Source organism: Trichechus manatus, unplaced genomic scaffold, assembly GCF_000243295.1.
Source record: "Trichechus manatus latirostris isolate Lorelei unplaced genomic scaffold, TriManLat1.0 scaffold00090, whole genome shotgun sequence".
In the NCBI taxonomy this organism is placed as follows: domain Eukaryota; kingdom Metazoa; phylum Chordata; class Mammalia; order Sirenia; family Trichechidae; genus Trichechus; species Trichechus manatus.
This window is the reverse complement of record NW_004444026.1, coordinates 8,811,962-8,829,827: the sequence shown is the minus strand read 5'-3', so window position 1 is coordinate 8,829,827 and position 17,866 is coordinate 8,811,962. Positions and strand designations below refer to the sequence as shown.

The 17,866-nt window shown below is 43.7% G+C and overlaps 1 non-coding gene across 1 annotated transcript; it reads right to left on the bottom strand.

Moving 5' to 3' along the window:
* Positions 1–13,454: 13,454 nt before the first annotated feature.
* On the bottom strand, positions 13,455–13,525 carry TRNAG-UCC (transfer RNA glycine (anticodon UCC)). The gene has a single exon. It is a non-coding gene; the product is annotated as a tRNA-Gly (tRNA).
* Between the last annotated feature and the right edge of the window lie 4,341 nt (positions 13,526–17,866).

The following is a 17,866-nucleotide window of genomic DNA, read 5'->3' as shown; positions in this document are numbered from 1 at the left end:
TTGGCGACCAATGTCACAAAATATGTTATTTTTTTTTAATTGTTGCTTTAAGTGAAAGTTTACAATTCAAGTTAGTCTCTCATACAAAAATTAATACATACATTGTTATGTGACCCTTGTTGCTCTCCCATACTGTGAAAGCACACTCCTCCTTTCCGCCCCGGATTTCCCGTGTCCATTGAACAACCTCCTGACCCTCTCTGCCTTCTCATCTCACCTCTGGACAGGAGCTGCCCATTTAATCTCATGTATCTACTTTGTATTAATTGTTTAATGAGAAAGTAATTTGTTCTGTAAACCTTCATCTAAAGTACAATAAAAAAAAATTAATCTTTTCCATAATAAAAAGAGAGAGAGAGATTAAACAAGCGAGCAGAGGAGAGATGGGGTAAGAGAGATGCCAAGACACTTGCAGATCTCCAAGAAGCCAGGAAGCAGAAGCTGAAGAGACAAGGACCTTCCTCCAGAGTCAACAGAGAGAAAGCCTTCCCCTAAAGCCGGCACTCTGAATTCAGACTTGTAGCCTCCTAAACTGTGAGAAAATAAATTTCTGTTTGTTAAAGCCAAAAAAAAAAAAAGAAGAAGAAGAACAAAGAAGGAACACAGAAAAATGAAAGCTTAACTGTGAACTGCCAGAAGAATGAACAAATCGGTCTTAGAAGAAATACAACCAGAATGTTCCTTAGAAGCAAGGATGGAGAGACTCTGGCTCACTTACTTTGGACACATCATCAGGAAAGGCCAATCTCTAGAAAATGACATCATGGTTGGTAAAGTGGAGGATTGGCAAAGGCAAGGGAGGCCCTGAGATGGATAGTGGTCAAAACAATGGACTCAAACATAGCAACCATCATGAAGATGGTGCAGGACTAGGCAATGTTTCACTCTGTTACACAAACGGTTGCCATGAATCAGAGCCAACTCGATAGCAGCCAACAACAAAGGTAACAGGACTGATGATGATTTTTTTTGTTAATAATTTCTCTTAGTATAGTTATAATTAGTGAAATAAACAAATATGAAGAAGGGAAAATGATTCTCCTTAATCCAGACCCTCGAGTTCCAATCACTGTAGTCCCTTCCACTCCTCCCCAGGTACCTAGGGCCCTAACACCAGATGCCTGACAGTGAATGTCGGGGTGTCTTCACCTCTGACCTTTGCTTGTGAGAGGGGCACTAGAGCAGAGCACCTAAGAGCAGCTTGTTTGAATCCTGGCTCTGCCAATTGTCAGCTGTGTGATCTTTGGTTAGTTATTTAACCACAGCCAACATTCTAGAACCACCCAGAGTGGTGATACAGCTTACCATGGGCTTTGGTGTCAGACAAACCTGGCTTGAATTCCTCAGTGCTGCTTACCAGATAAATGAACTTGGACAGTTTTCTCATTTATAAAACTGGTAGCTACCTCACTGGGTTACTGTGAGGATTTAACGTCATTGGGTTCTTGTAGGGATCTATGGCAAGGCCCTCACAGAGTGCCTGAACTATAGAAAGTACTCAATCAAATTCGCTGTTATTGTAAGACTTCAGTTTAGCAGAGTTCCTCCACACCGACTCTCAGCCCAGAACATTAAGCTGCTAATGGAACTATCGGGAATACCCTGGTGGCTAGCTTTACTTTCAGCCAATACGATCATAATTCTAGGTCTGAAGCACACACGTCACACTATTCCCCTAACACAAGTATAACCAGGGATAACCCAGGCTTTAAATTCCAAACACGGAGCATGCAGAGAACCTGGGCTTATAAAATGGCACCCTCCAATGGAATATCCTTTGAGTCACATAAATGGATGGATTATGCATCAGCAAAAATGGTCGTTTAGAAAAGCACTGCCTTGAGACTAACAATTCTCAAATTTCCACCAAGAGGAACCAAAAGTTAAATCATGGTGAACAGGGTGGATCTTAGGCAAAAATGACTAAAACTCATTGTACAAAGAAAGCTGCTACCAATCTGATACTGTAATCTGCCTAAGGCTTGCGTTGTGTTATCAAAATAAAGGGGAGGAGGTCTGCCTGGATTTAGAAAAGGAGAGACAAAGAGATGATGATGACAGCAGCTAGCAGGTACCAAGTGTTTAGCAAGACCTTGCTAAGCTGTTGACATTCATTGATTCCTTTAAAATAAGTTGTTATGCTTATCCTCATCTAATGGATGAGGAAACTGGGGTTCAGAGATTAGGAAATTTCATCCATAGCCAGCAAGTAGTGAAACCAGAAACTGACTTTTTTTCATGATACTAATGTCAGAGCACTCTTAGCCATTGTCCTCACTGTGTGGAGACAGAAAAAAAGGTCCTGGATCCCATGGAGATGCAATCCTGCTTAACCAAGCAGGATCTCTATGCCCCAACAAGCACCCCAAATCCAGATGCCATGAGGCCTGTGTGAGGGACACCCTACTTATGCTAAGTGCCTCAGAGGACAGACTTTATTATAGGGTTCCTTCTGTAGAATCACCTGTGCAAAACAAACAATTGTTTCTACTTCAGAAATATTTCTCGAAATTATCTGCAAAAACACTCAAAACACAAACACACTTCCAGTTTGAGAAACGCCAGATGGGTGATAGCAGCTTTGCCACATATAGGTAACCTCTCTGTCCCCCAGCACTACCACCCTCTCCTCTAGGAAACCAGCTGCTATGGGTTTCACTGATGCCCAGAGACAGGGTCCAGGCTCAGGAGTCCACACCAGTTTCCACAGGGTTGATAGACCCAGCAAAGGGAACCCTCTTGCCTGGCCCAAAACTTGAAATATGCACCCCACTTCCCAAAGAGTCAGGGGACAGTCTAAAAACAACTTGAGGGCAGCGAGAAGTCCTGTTCCAGAGATCTTAGACTTGCTAAAGTCACTTCAGAGCTAAGGGAACCTGGCCTTCTGGCAGACTTAGAAGGGGACCTTTTCTGCTCCAGTGGAGATTGTTTTCCTTAACTACAAGTTATTCTCAGGGGGAAAAAAAAAAAGTTAACAAAAGATTCTTTGAAGGAAAAAAAGAAGAGACGAGAAGAAGGAACCATCTATAGCTCTGGGTACAGCTGGGATAGTGGGGCTGGACAGCAGGCCTTCAGCAGAAGTCTCCGCCGCATGGCCCTGGTCGTAGGAGGAAGCCCTGTTCCATTCAGGCCATGGAAAATGGTGGGCCCCCAGGGGAGCTACTCCTATCCTCCTAGGTGGCTGAGCCAGCTGCCCTCAAATAAAGAAAGGACAACTTCCAGGGGTATTAAGGAGAGCAGACAGTGCAGGGCAAGAAAACAAGCTGGGAAGAGACAAAGGCTCACGTATGTTGCTGGCTCTGAGGACCTAGCTCTACCTTCTGAAGAGAAGCTTGAGTCTCTCCAACCTTATGTTCACTTGGCTCAAATTCAAAGAAGTAAATTATTTTAGTGCCTTAGGTGTGTCTCCCAGGTGCCACACCCAATCCTCCCTGGGGAGAAAAAGACAGACATATGAGAAGGTTAGCAAGAGAAGGTTGATCTGGGACCCTCTGAGGGCCTTTAGAAGTTTCCTTACCATCCTGGAGGCTCTTAAGTGAGAATTCCACCTGCCAGCCATCTCTTAGAGGAGCCCTGATGGTGCAGTGGTTAAAGCGCTCAGCTGCTAACCAAAGGGTCAGCGGTTTGAACACACCAGCTACTCCACAGGACAAAGATGTGGCAGTCTGCTTCCGTAAGGATTTACAGCCTTAGAAACCCAATGGAGCAGTTCTACTCTGTCCCGTAGAGTCTCTATGAGTCAGAATCAACTTGACAGCAGTGAGTTTGGTTTGGATTTGGTCATCTCTCTTAGCTTGGTCCAGAAGTATCTCCTCCTAGAAGCAGCACTTCTGTTCTGTGGACATACCTTACTGTTATGTATGTACTTTTCTATGTCCCCATCCCCTCTCAGAATGCTGGACATTTATGTGAGTACAACAAGTAACACTCCCTTCCTTGCTCTGTCAGCTGGCCAGTTAGCCCACCACTGTCAAACTCCTCTGAACCGACAAATGAAACATGGAAGATCAAATGCTCAAGAGACACACTTGGTATCTTAGTTACCTAGTGCTGCTGTAACAGCAATACCACAAGTGGGTGGCTTTAACAAACACAAACTCATTTTCTCACAGTTTAGGAGGTTCGAAGTCTAAATTCAGGGCACTGGCTCTAGGGGAAGGCTCTCTTCTCTCTGTCCGCTCTAGGGGAAAATCCTTGTTTCAGTGTTTCTCCGTTCAGTCGAGATGTCCACTGTGGCATCTATCTTTCCCCTATTCTGCGGTTTTTGTCTCTAGGTTTTTGTCTCTGTCTATGCTGCTCAGATTAAGATTAGATTAAGATTAGATTAAGGACACACCCTACACTAGTATGGCTGCATTAACATAACAGAGAAAACCCTATTCCCAAACAGGATTACACCCAGAGGTATAAAGCAAAATCTCTAGCCATCCATTATGACTCATAGTGACACTATAGGACAGAGTAGAACTGCCCCTATAGGGTTTCCAAGGCTGTAACCTTATTTTTTTATTGTACTTTAGATAAAAGTTTACAAAACAAACTAGCTTCTCATTAAACAATTAGTACACCTATTGTTTTATGACACTGGTTAACAACCCCGTGTACTTGTCAATACTCTCCTTTCTCAACCTTGGGTTCCCTATTACCAGCTTTCCTCTCCCCTCCTGCTTTCTAGTCCTTGCCCCTGGGCTGGTGTGCCCATTTAGTCTCATTTTGTTTTATGAGCGTGTCTAATTTTAGGATGAAGGGTGAACCTAAGTAGTGACTTCTTTATTGAGCTAAAAGGGTGTCCCAGGGCCAAACTCTCAGGGTTTCTCCAGTCTCTGTCAGGCCAGTAAGTCTGGTCTTTTTTTGTGCGTTAGAATTTTATTCTACATTCTTCTCCAGCTCTGTCCGGGACCCTCTATTATGACCTTGGTGAGAGCTGTCAGTGGTGGTAGCTGGGCACCATCTAGTTGTACTGGACTCAGTCTGGTAGAGGCTGTGGTAGTTGTGGTTCATTAGTCCTCTGGACTAATCTTTCCCTTGTGTCTTTAGTTTTCTTCATTTTCCCTTGCTCCCGTAGGGGTGAGACCAGTGGAGTATCTTAGATGGCCGCTCACAGCCAAGGCTGTAATCTTTATCTTTTCCCCCCCAGAGTGGCTAATGGATATGAACCGCTGACCTTTTGGCTAGCAGCCGAGTACTTAACCACTGTGCCACCAGGGCTCCTTCCACAGGTATAGGTGTTTGGATTCCAACACATATTTTTGGGGAACACAATTCAATCCAGAACACTTGGCCAAAGCACAACTGTTTCCAAGGCCAGCTGGTATATCACAGGAAATGGGTAAAAGATGTGTATTTGTAACCCCACCTACCTATGCCTACCTCTGTGCCCCCTCAAAGTATGGGCTACATGGGGTACAAAGAACTGTGAGGGCAGAACTCTTAAATGGCGTTTTAATCAGCTGCAGGCTTAAAGACAGCAATCAGTTTGAGGGCCCTCTGGATTGGGTTTACGAAGCACTTTATATAAAAGTGAGAAAATGTTGACTGTGCATACCAAAGAATGATCTCCCCCGGGGAGAAGGTGAAGAAGTTGGGGAGGGAAGCTATATTGACAGAAATTATAGTTCCTCAGATCTCTTAGTTCTACCACTAACTGGTCTTAGTGATCATCTTAAACTTCCCCTTCAACTGTCTTCTCACCACCTGAAATTCAAAGGAAGTAAAAAGTGGTGTCTAGTTCTCTTATATCCCTCACAGAGACAGAGAGGCAGGGGATTTCTGAGGTACCTGTGGCTGCAATACAACATCCAGGGTTGTGAACTTCAACAATCCTACAAGGCAGCTCCCACCCCTCTCCTGAGGACCCTCTCTCAGTAAACAGCTTTTTTCTAAAGAAAATATTAATGTAGACCAGTCTTTCTCCAGTATTCCATCTCTCTCTCCATTCTAAGGTTGTGACCTCTCAGCCTGATAGAAATTTATCTCAGCCTTGTTGTTGTTGTTGTTAGGTGCTGTCAGTCAGGTCTAACTCATAGAGACCTTAGTACGACAGAACAAAACACCGCCCCATCCTGCGCGATTCTCAAAATTGTTGCTATGTTGTTTGACCCCACTGTTGCAGCCACTGTGTCAATCCGTCTCGTTGAGGGTCTTCCTCTTTTTCATGGACTCTCTACCAAGCATGACATCCTTCTCCAGGGACTGGTCTCTCCTGATAACATCTCCAAACTACGTAAGATGAAGTCGCCATTCTCCCTTCTAAGGAGCATTCTGGCTGTACTTCTTCCAAGACAGATTTGTTTGTTCTTCTGGTAGTCCATGGTATATTCAATATTCTTCGCTAACGTCTTCAAAGGTATCAATTCTTCTTCAGTCCTCCTTATTCACTGTCCAGATTTTGCATGCAGGTGAGGCGACTGAAAATACCATGGCTTGCGTCAGGTGCACCTTAGTCCTCAAGGTGACATCTTTGCTTTTTAACACTTTAAAGAGGTCTTTTGCAGCAGATTTGCCCAATAATACCTCATTTGATTTCTTCACTGCTGCTTCCATGGGCATTGATCGCGGATCCAAGTAAAATGAAATCCTTGACAACTTCAATCTTTTCTCCGTTTATCATGGTGTTGCTTATTGGTCCAGTTGTGGGGATTTTTTGTTTTCTTTAAGTTGGGGAGTAATCCATACTGAAGGCTGTGGTCTTTGATCTTCAACAGTAAGTGCTTCAAGTCCTCTTCACTTTCAGCAAGAAAGGTTGTGTCATCTGCATAATGCATGCTGTTAATGAGTCTTCCTCCGATCCTGATGCCCTGTTTTTCTTCATATAGTCCAGCCTCTCTAATTATTTGCTTAGCGTACAGATTGAATAAGTATGGTGAAAGGATACAATCCTGACACACACCTTCCCTGATTTTAAACCATGCAGTATCCTCTTGTTCTGTTCATACGACTGCCTCTTGGTCTATGTACAGGTTCTGCACGAGCACAATTAAGTGTTCTGGAATTCCCATTCTTAGCAATGTTATCCATAAGTTGTTATGATCCAGACAGTGGAATGCTTTTGCATAGTCAATAAAACACAGGTAAACATCTTTCTGGTATTCTCTGCTTTTAGCCAAGATCCATCTGACATCAGCAATAAAATCCCTCATTCCACGTCATCTTCTGAATCCAGCTTGAACTTCTAGCAGTTCCTTGTCAACATACTGCTGCTTTCATCTCCACCTTAGTCACTGTTAAAGTTTAACTGTTAATGAGTAAACAAAGCCAATGGCTCTGGGTGGGTCAAAGGGTCAATAACATTTCTAAGCCTCCATCAGGAGAAAGAAAAAACCAAATGTGTTGCTGTGGAGTCAATTCTGACTGATGGCAGCCCCATGTGTTACAGAGTAGAACTGCTCCCCAGGGTTTTCTTGGCTGTAACCTTTACAGATTGCCAGGCCCATCTTCCACCATATTGCTGGTTGGGTCTGGACTGTCAAACTTTAGGTTACCAGTCGAGTGCAAACCTTTGCGCCACCCAGGGGCCTTCCCATTACAGAGGAGTGTAAACAAAACCGGAAACTTGCAGATAAGCCTATACCTCAAGGTAGAATGTAAAGGTCTAGAAGAATGCAAAAACCTGGTGTTTATCTTTTGTAATCAGGGAAGGGCTGACTGGGCCTCCAAGCTTAAGGCACTGAAATGACCACTGACCTTGGTGTTATAAGACCAATTTGCAGTGCAACTCCAAGCAGGTCACTGATCCCACTAAGCCGGGTTTCCTTAGTTTGAAAAGGAGAATATAAACTCACAGGGTTTTACGAGTATTAAAGAAGATAAAGTATGTTAAAACACTATATAAAAACAAAGATGCCTAAGTTAAGATTGTCCTTACTCTGATAATTAATGAAAAGAGCAAACAATAGTAAAAGGCAGGCAAAAAAAAGACAGAAAATTCCACCAACAGCAACCAAACAAGGAAAAGGGTATATAATCTAACGTAGTAACTTCAAAACCAGAGGCAAGAAAAGAAAGGAATGAGGCACCACACGTGCTTCATCTCCTAACCCTGGCCCAGCCCTGACAAGCCATAGTGACAAGAGAGTAGAACTGGGGGAATTCTCACTATCTCCAAATCTGCAGAAAGGCAAACTGCCACCAACTCTTTCTCCTCTTCAACTGAAGAGCAATGGGAAATGCTGATTGGGGGGGAAAAAAAGGAAAAACTGAGAGAACGATGGGCTGATTCTCTCTGAGGGAAGTAAGGGCTGTAGGGCCACATACTGAATGGAGGAAACAATCCAGTTCCAAGGAGTATTCCTTCCCCTCCAACAGAAATGGAATACACCTCCCAAATAATTGGTTGAGCCATGGTACAGGACCTCTAACAGAATTCCAGAAAAGAGGACAGATCCATCTACCCCCCTCACCATTCCTTCAGGCTACAGAAAATAAATCATAAATACCCAGCCCTCAGTACTGTTTTAGTTGGAATAGGGGACAAATCAGCCTCAACGTGGTGGAAAGAAAGCTACTTTCTCTTTTTAGAGCCAAGAGAACATCTGAGCAAAACAGTACAAGCAGGAACAAGATGAGAAGAAACAGCAGGTAAACCATGCAAAAGACAAAGATGTCAACCTAAAGTAAAATATAACTCCAGGAGAAAGCAATTCCTCACAATTGCTTCACACTATAGAATAACTTACCTAGAACATTAATTCAATAAAGAGTTCAAAATGAGATCAGAAAACAAAATGAGTTGATAGGATGCGGACTTACTAAAACAAAGAGGACCACAACAGAATCATGGAAGAACTAATAAATAAGTTATAATCAACAAACAGCAAAATTCTGCCAGTAAATTAAAACAGAAATACTGACAAAGGAAGGTGTCTTAGTTTCCTAGTGCTGCTGTAACACAGATGCCACCAGTGAGTGGCTTTAAAGAACAGAAATTTATTTTCTCACAGGTTAGGATGCTAGAAGTCCAAATTCAGGGCACCAGCTCTAGGGCAAGGCTCTGTCTGTGGCTCTGGGGGAAGATCCTTGTCTCAGCTTCTGTAGCTGGGTTCCTGGGCAATCTTCATGAGGCACCTATTTTTCCTCTCTTTTGTGCTTGCTTGTCTCTGTATCTGTGCTGCTTGTAACTCAGCATTGATTCGGTTTAGGACACCCCTATGCTGATATGGCCTCATTAACATAGCAAAGAAAACCCTACTCCAAACAGGATTATACCCACAGGTATAGGGGTGAGGATTCCAACACACATTTTCGGGGGACACAATTCAATCCCTAAAAGGTCTGTGATGTCACAGTGAATGCAGCTGGAAAAGACAAATTAAAGCAAACAGCGAGAAGACAAAGATACCAACATTAAGGATAATTGGTGTTTCTGAAGCATAGAGAACCTAAGAATGGAATAGGAGGTATGTTCAAAGATAAATAATACAAGATTATCTTGAAATGAAAGGAAAAACAGAATCTTAAGATTGAAATGATGCCTCGTATCCTACAAAAAATCTGAAGCAAAATGTTCAACCATGAGACACTGTCTAGCTAAGATGCTGAATTTAAATAAAAGACAAGGCTTTTTCAGGCATCTAGAAGAAAACTCTTCTTTCCCCAAAACATTTTATTATGAAAATTGTGAAACATACTAAAACTTATTCTGAATGGAAGAAAATGCAGACTCATCATCCCCATAGCAACATTTCAGTATTAAAAGAAAATGCAAAATGTCTAGATAATTCTGTGAGAAAGAACATGTGAACCAAGAACATTATCTCTCACCAAGGTGTCACGTAAGCTTGATAAAGGCAACAGGCAGAAATTCTCAAGTATGAAAGAAGTCAGAGAATACAGCCCACCCTCCTTCCTGGAGAGAAAAAACAATAAGAAAAAAAATGACTTGACAATAAAACACAGCTAATTAATAGAGAAATAAAAATGAAGAGCTCAAGCAGCCATCTAAGATACTCTGCTTGTCTCACCCAGTCTGGAACAAGGGAGAAAGAAGAAAACCAAAGACACATGGGAAAGATCAGTCCAAAGGACTAATGGACCACAACTACCACAGCCTCTACCAGACTAAGTCCAGCACAACCAGATGGTGCCCAACCATCACCACTGACTGCCCTGACTGGGATCACAATAGATGGTCCCAGACAGAGCTAGAGAAAAATGTAGAATAAAATTCTAACTCCCCCCAACCAAAACAAAAAGACCAGACTTACTGGTCTGACAGAGACTGGAGAAACCCTGAGAGTATGGCCCCCGGACACCCTTATAGCTCAGTAATGAAGTCACATCTGAGGTTCACCCTTCAGCCAAAGATTAGACAGGCCCATAAAACAAAACTAAATGGGCACACCAGCCAGGGGCAAGGACGACAAAGCAGGAGAGGACAGGAAAGCTGGTAATGGGGAACCTAAGGTCGAGAAGGGGAGAGTGTTGACATGTTGTGGCATTGGCAACCAATGTCACAAAACAATATGTGTATTAATTGTTTAGTAAGAAACTTGTTTGCTCTGTAAACCATCTAAAGTACAATTTAAAAAAAATTGCAAATTAACAAAATGCCAACAACAACAACAAAATAATAAAGAGCTCAGCAATGCAGAAACCATGGTAAGAGGACTGATGGTAAGCATTGTTGCTGTCTGTTGTGGAGCAGATTCGGACTCATAGCGACTCTACAGGACAGAGCAGAACTGCCCCATAGGCTTTCCAAGGTTGTAATCTTTATGGAAGCAGACTGCCACATCTTTCTCCAGTGGAGTGGCTGGTGGATTCAACCTGCCAACCTTTTTTTTGTGCTTTAAGTGAAAGTTTATAGTTCAAGACGGTTTCTCATACAAAAATTTATATACACATTGCTATGTGACCCTAGCTGCTTTCCCTATAATGTGACAGCACACTCCTCCTATCCACCCCGGCTTTCCCGAGTCGATTCAACCAGCTCCTGTCCCTTTTTGCCTTCTCATCTCACCTCCCGACAGAAGCTGCCTGTGATGGTTAAGATTGTGGGTCAACTTGGCTGGGCCATGATTTTCCGTGTTTTAATGTAATCACTCCCATGATTGAATATACTGTGAGTAGCCAATCAGATGAAAGCGAGTCTCCTTGGTGGTGTGACCCGCATCTGTATATAAGCAGACGTTCTGGCTTTTTGCTCTCTCTGGATCCTGCGGCTGCTTCCTGTCATCTCATCTCCCGTTCTTGGGGCTTGAGCTGTCAGCTTATCTGCCGAACCTGGGATTCGTCGATCTGCACAGCCTGTGAGTGGGAGCCCTGCTCTCCGACCTTCCGATCTTGGGCTTGCCAGCTTCTGCAGCTGTGTGACTTGGGAGAGGCCTCTACCCTGACCCACGGACTTTGGACGTTCTAGCCTCTACAATCGCGTGAGCTGTTTCCTTGATATAATCTCTCTCTATATATATATTTATAGACTTTACTGGTTTTGCTTCTCTAGAGAACCCAGCCTAAGACACTGCCCATTTAGTCTCATGCGTCTGCTTGAGCTAAGAAGCATTCTCTTCATGAGTATCATTTTATGTCCCATAGTCCAGTCTGATCTTTGTCTGAAGAGTTGGCTTCGGGAATTGTTTCACTTCTGAGCTAACGGAGAGTCTGGGGGCCACGTGATTTACAAAATAATATTGGAATCATTTATTGTCTCTTCTTGAGCACAAATAATGTGACCCAGCTGGAGCTGGGTTCACAAGGACTCACACGGACACATCAACTGAGCCCTCAGATAAAGACAATAGCCAGGATAATCTTGGAAATTATCTTTTAGGGAAGAAACAGATCTTTTATGGAAACTTCCACATAAAGCCAATCAAACAGAACACAAAAAGACTTTCACTCTTATCCTTCTTATTAGCATTTAGTGACTGGGAAATTTGTTGGACCAATGAAGACCTTCCTGACTGACTTACTGAAACCTGTACCAATGATTGTTAAGAAAGACAATTCAAAATGTAGGACCACAGTTTCTAGCCAATCTGAAAATGTGAAGCTTTCAATGGTTTTGCCTATCTGACATGTTAATATATACTGATGACTCTGTAAGGGTCTCTGGACTTGGACAGAGATGGCTGTGGCAGCATGCTTGTCTGTTTTCTCATTCTTACCTATTCTGTAATATTCTTTCGACTTGGGTAGACATGGCTTTGGCAGCGTGCTTGTCTGTTTTCCCACCTTTGCTTTTTTGAATATATGCCGAATAAAACTTTGTTTCTGCTTTACTAAACTTTGTGATGTTTTTACCCTACAACACATGTCTTCTGGGGTCCCTCCAGTCTCAGTCAAACAGTTTAAGTCTGGTCTTTTACTAGAATTTGAGTTCTGCACCCCACTTTTCTCCTGTTCCGTCAGGGACTCTGTTGTGTTCCCTGTCAGGGTGGTCACTGGTGCTGGCCGGGCACAACCTGCCAACCTTTTGATTTAGCAGCCAAGCATTTAATCACTGAACCACCAGGGTTCCTTGAAGGTAAGCAGTAACACCCTCTAAGAAATAATTAAAAACAACGATGGGGATGGGATTATGGTTACAGGACAGAATCTAAATGTTATGAAAATGGATAATTTAATAATTAATGAAAATCAGGAGAAGGGTGGAAAGAGGATGAGAAAAAATGTGAGAATGCTAACCCATTGCTGTCGAGTTAATTCCGACTGATAGCAACCCCATAAGACAGGGTAGAACTGCCCCATGGGGTTTTCAAGGCTGTAATCTTTATGGATGCAGACTGCTACATCTTTCTGCTGTGGAGCAGCTGGTGGGTTCATACTGCTGACCTTTTGGTTAGCAGCCAAGCATTTAACCACTGCACCAAGACCGCTCTTGTGAGAATGCTAATGTCCTCATTTTCATAGCAAAGAGTCAACAGATACTATCTAAGATGGAAACAAGTAATTAAAGATACCATTCACAAAGTATTATCTTTACCTTATCGAGGTCTTTTAGGAAATAATCTCTCTTGTGAAAAACATATTTATTTAAAGCACAATAATTCCTTTAATTTTACTGCAGTTTCTTCTTCCGACACATCCAAGGATGTTTTAATACTTTATTGTAAGAGTATTTACATCTACTTCTCTATATTCATTTATCTGTCAGTATGCCGGGAAGAATGTCTGCAAAAAGCTCACCTAATGTTAATGATGGCTATTTTTGAATGATGGGATTTGGAATTTGTTTTTACTTCATTTTACTGATGTATCAACAATCCACCAGTAGGGGTTGCTGTTTTTAGCTGTGACGCCATGCACAATGGAAACGCGGCCCAGTTCTACGCCATCCCTATGATTGGGTGTGAATTGGACTGTTGTCATTGGTAGGATTTTCACTTGCTGATTTTTGGAAGTAGATCACCAGGCCTTTCTTCCTAGTCTTAGTCTGGAAGCTCTGCTAAAACCTGTTCAGCATCATAGCAACACACAAGCCTCCAATGGCAGACAGGTAGTGGCTACATGTGACATGCATTGGCCAGGAATTGAACCTGGATCTCCCACATGGAAGGCAAGAATTCTACCACTGAACCACCAATGCCCTCATATTGGTAAGGTATGTCAAGTAAATAGTTAACCACTAGAATAAAACATGTGTGTTTATATTTAAAATCAAGGAGTTAGGAAGAACTTTCTAAGTACGGCACAAAAACTCACAAAAGAAAAAATACATTTGACTACCATAACTGCCAAGTGTTCTACAAATACTTAACTAGTATAACCCCAGTATTCATGGTCAAACTAATAATGACACAGCCATCTGTATAAGTCCTAGTATACACAATTAAAAAATAAGTGGCCTCACAGGTTGGTACTCAAGCAAATGCTGCCCTAGAAGCTCTCTGGAGTTCAAAGAGCTTTGGGGAAAACTCTCCAGCCTCCCCCTCCCTGTAGCTCTTCCCACCCACCAAATGAACACTGTCCACAAGGCCACTGTCCCCTCACACAAGCTCTCCTAGGCTGAAACCCTGACCCAAGTAAAGTGCAAATATTACAGCATGGATGCCTGACTGATGGCCAACCCTCTGGCCTTGCCCTAGACTCCTAGGAACTCAATGTGCCCATTCTTCTCCTGCCTCCTCCTGCCCTCCCACCTAAAAGCTCAAAGACATACCCTAAAAGGATGCGTTCTCTTCTTCTAGCTCCCACTCCCAGGACCTTAGCGTTAAGCTTTGGCTCAGCCAAAGGCCACCCAGGATGGAAGTTTTCTACAGACAGTGCAGGAGGCCTTTGTAAACCCTCACCACTGCCAGAGGAGACAGTTGGGGGTACCTAGAGGTGGTGGTCCACTTCATCTCCCCATGAAACCTCACATTACGGGGAGTGGTAGGATGGGAAGACTTAAAAAAAAAAAAAAAAAAATTAGTGGTGACCCAGAAGCAGGCAACAAAATTAATATCAGCAGCCTGCTGCACACTGACCAATATTTACTGAGCCCCCATTGTGTGTCAGAGCCTGTGGGCAGGAGGTTATGAAGGGCAGAGGCTGGTGGTCAGGGCCCCAGGGCAGACAGCTCAGACAGGCAGGAGGTGGTTATTTAGCCACACGCTGGGCCCAGAGTGTAATGACAGCCAGGCCCAGAGGGCTGGAGCCAGCAGGGGGAGGGAGCGAGTGCATCGGCCCAGCTGACTCCTGGCTCCAGTTTGGGATTGACAAAGCACAGAACTTCCAAAAAGGAACCATAGGAGCCAGCCAGTGCTGCCCCACCCGGAACCCCTCTCCCACTAAAGGCAGGCCAAGAGTCACCTCTATTCCCATCATTCAGCCATCAACATTTCCCAGACACTTCTTGCAACATCCTGACCTGCTGTCCCTATAAATTCACTCTTTGTTTGTCACACCATGTGGCCCAGTATGTGGCTTAGGAAACCTAGGATTCATATTCACCACTTACATCACCCACTTTAGGAAAAACTCCCTGACTTGGACTTGTGATTCAGGGTAAAATAAATAAAAAGTATGGTTTAGTGGCTAAATCATGGAGTCTGGAGTCAGACAGACTGGGTTCAAATTTAGGCTCTGCAACTAACTTACCATGTGTCTCCAGCAACCTTACAGGGTCATTCTGATAAGAGACAGCAGGGAGTCAGTTCCCTTCTAGTTCCCGGTCCTCTGAATTCTCAGGATAATCCCCTTACCTAAACATGAACCCTGCTAATTCTCAAAGGTCAGCTCAACTCCCTCCTCTTCCATGATGTCTTGGACTATTCATTTAGTATTTTTCTCAAACTACTTTGGACTCTTAATTACATCTCCTAGGGAATCTCCCTGGAGTCCCTGGGCGGTACAGAAGGTTAATGTGCTGTGCTCAGCTGCTAACCAAAAGGTTGCAGGTTTGAGTCCACCCAGAGGCACCTTGGAAAAAAGCCCTGGTGATCGACTTCCAAAAAATCAGCCACTGAAAACCTTGTGGAGCACAGCTGTACTCTGACACACGTGGCATCACCATGAGTCGGTACTGACTTGATGGTAACTGGCTTTAGGGAGTCTCCCCGGCTAGATTTTTGTTTCTTGAAGGCAGGGTCCTTGCCTATCTTCCTCCTATATCATCCCCTCTCCCCTCCCTGAAACACAGGGCCTGGCACAGTGCTGGGCACACAAGGGGTAGAGGCAGAAAATTTCTGCTGTCTGCATCGCCTCTACAGCTTGAAGCCTCTACATCTTGAAGAACGGGGAGCTCAGTACCTCCTTCAATACGCGTTCTATTTGCTCAGGGCCCACAGACAAAGCTTCACCCAGGTTATCTGAAGTCAGTGTCATGACCATATATTACTCTTTTCTTCTCTGGATTAACCAATGAACTTGTTGCTGTCAAGTTGATTCCAACTCATAGCGACCCTATAGGACAGAGAAGAACTGCCTCATAGGATTTCCAAGGCTGTAATCTTTACAGAAGCAGACTGCTACATCTTTCTCCCACGGGATGGTTGGTGAGAACCGCCGACCTTTTGGTTAGCAGCTATGCACTTTAATCACTGTGCTACCAGGGCTCCTTTCTCTAGACTGAATAACCCCCTATTCCTTGAATTTCATTTATATTCACTGAACTAAGAGCTAGCTATAACCACCGGACTTTTAAAATTCGGTCCAAGAGTTCATTCATTCAACAAATATTTACTGCCTGCCTATCATGTACTGGGAGTTATGCTAGGTGTTGGGGAAGCAGAGGATACATCTAGTACCTGCCCTCGCAGAGCAGGGAAAGTAAACAAACAATTTACAAGAACTACGATAAGGATTATGTATTGATCAGGGTTCAGTTAGGCAATTTAACTGAAAGGGATTTTGTACAGGCTGTTAAGTGGCTTAGAGAGTCATTTGAAGAGGGGAAGAAACAAACTCTCGACCTGAGCTTCCGTGAACAATTCCTAAAATCACTGGACCAGGCTGCCAAGGAGTTGCTGCCCTGTCACCACCGGGAAGCTATGACATAAAGAAGCTTCCTGCTCCAGAATTATGCCACCCTGCATCAGGGGTCCCTGGGTAGTACAAATGGTAACAAGCTTGGCTGCTAACTGAAAGGTTGGAGGTTTGAATCCACCCATAGGTACCTCAGAAGAAAAGCCTGGCAATATATTTCTGCAAACCCGATGGAGCACAGTTCTACTCTGACACACGTGGGGTCACCATGAGTTGGAGTCGACTCGATGGCAACTGATTTTTTGCGATGGTCCACACCAGCAAAATAGATGTCCCTCCTCCAGTCTCTTCCCACAGGACTGTTATGTGCTTAAGACTTGACCAAGTGCATCTACTGGGCAGAACCTAAATTTCATGGGAAATTTTAGTGCAAGGATATCTGAAAAGTTAGCTTTTGATTTTCTACTCTCAGAAGGTTGAATCATCATTTATTATCTAAACTAATGCACTTGCTAGAGAAAGAAGGCACTATAAAAAACATGCTGGAACAACAGGAACAAACCACATGGCTATCTCTGCATGAAGCCTGGTGAGCAGGCAAATCTACAAGACCCCTCACAGATTATGATAAGGCCGAGTACCAGAGGCTATGGAGAACATAGCAGGTCAACCTAATCGAGTCTAAGAGGTCAGGGGAGGCCTCCAAAAAGAAATGTAAAAGTAAGCCAGGTAAAGAGGAAGGGGGTGCAAGGGGATGGAGACAGAATGTTGCAGAAAGATAAAGCTGTATTTAGAAAGACTCAGATAAGATGGCACATCTAAGAACTTAAGAGTCCAGTATGGCTAGGGCAGAGCCCTGGTAGCACAGTGGTTAAGAGCTTGGCTGTTAACCAAAAGGTCAGCAGTTTGAATCCACCAGCTACTCCTTGGAAACCTTATGCGGCAGTTTCTACTCTGTCCTGTACGGTCGCTATGAGTCGGAATCGACTCAATGGCAACAGGTATGGCTAGGGCATATCTGAGAGGACATGGTATGAGAGAAAAAGGAACCACAAAGGTGAGCAGGGGCCAGGTCAGGGAGAGCCCTATAGGCCACGTTAAGGTAACTGGACTTTATCCAGAGGGTAACAGGGACCATTTTAAGCAAAGACACAATCAGATTTGCGTTTTTAATGTAACACAAATATAACACTGGCTGCAGTGTGGAGAATGGATTCAAGGTGGGTAAGAATAGAAGCCTGGAGACCAGAGAGAAGAAGGCTCTCACAGCTGTCCAGGTGAGAAAGTACAGTGGCTAGTTTGACTTAAAAAGCAAGGCTTGTTTCTCCTAGCTTCAGGCTTAACAGCAACCCAGCTTGGGTTGCTTCTCCTCCCCTAGGGCTGCTAGCCCTATAGAAAACCCGTTGCTGTCAAGTCAATTCCAACTCATAGCAACCCTACAGGACAGAGTAGAAATGCCCTATAGGGTTTTCGAGGAGTGACTGGTGGATAGATTTGAACTGCCAACCTTTTGGTTAACAGC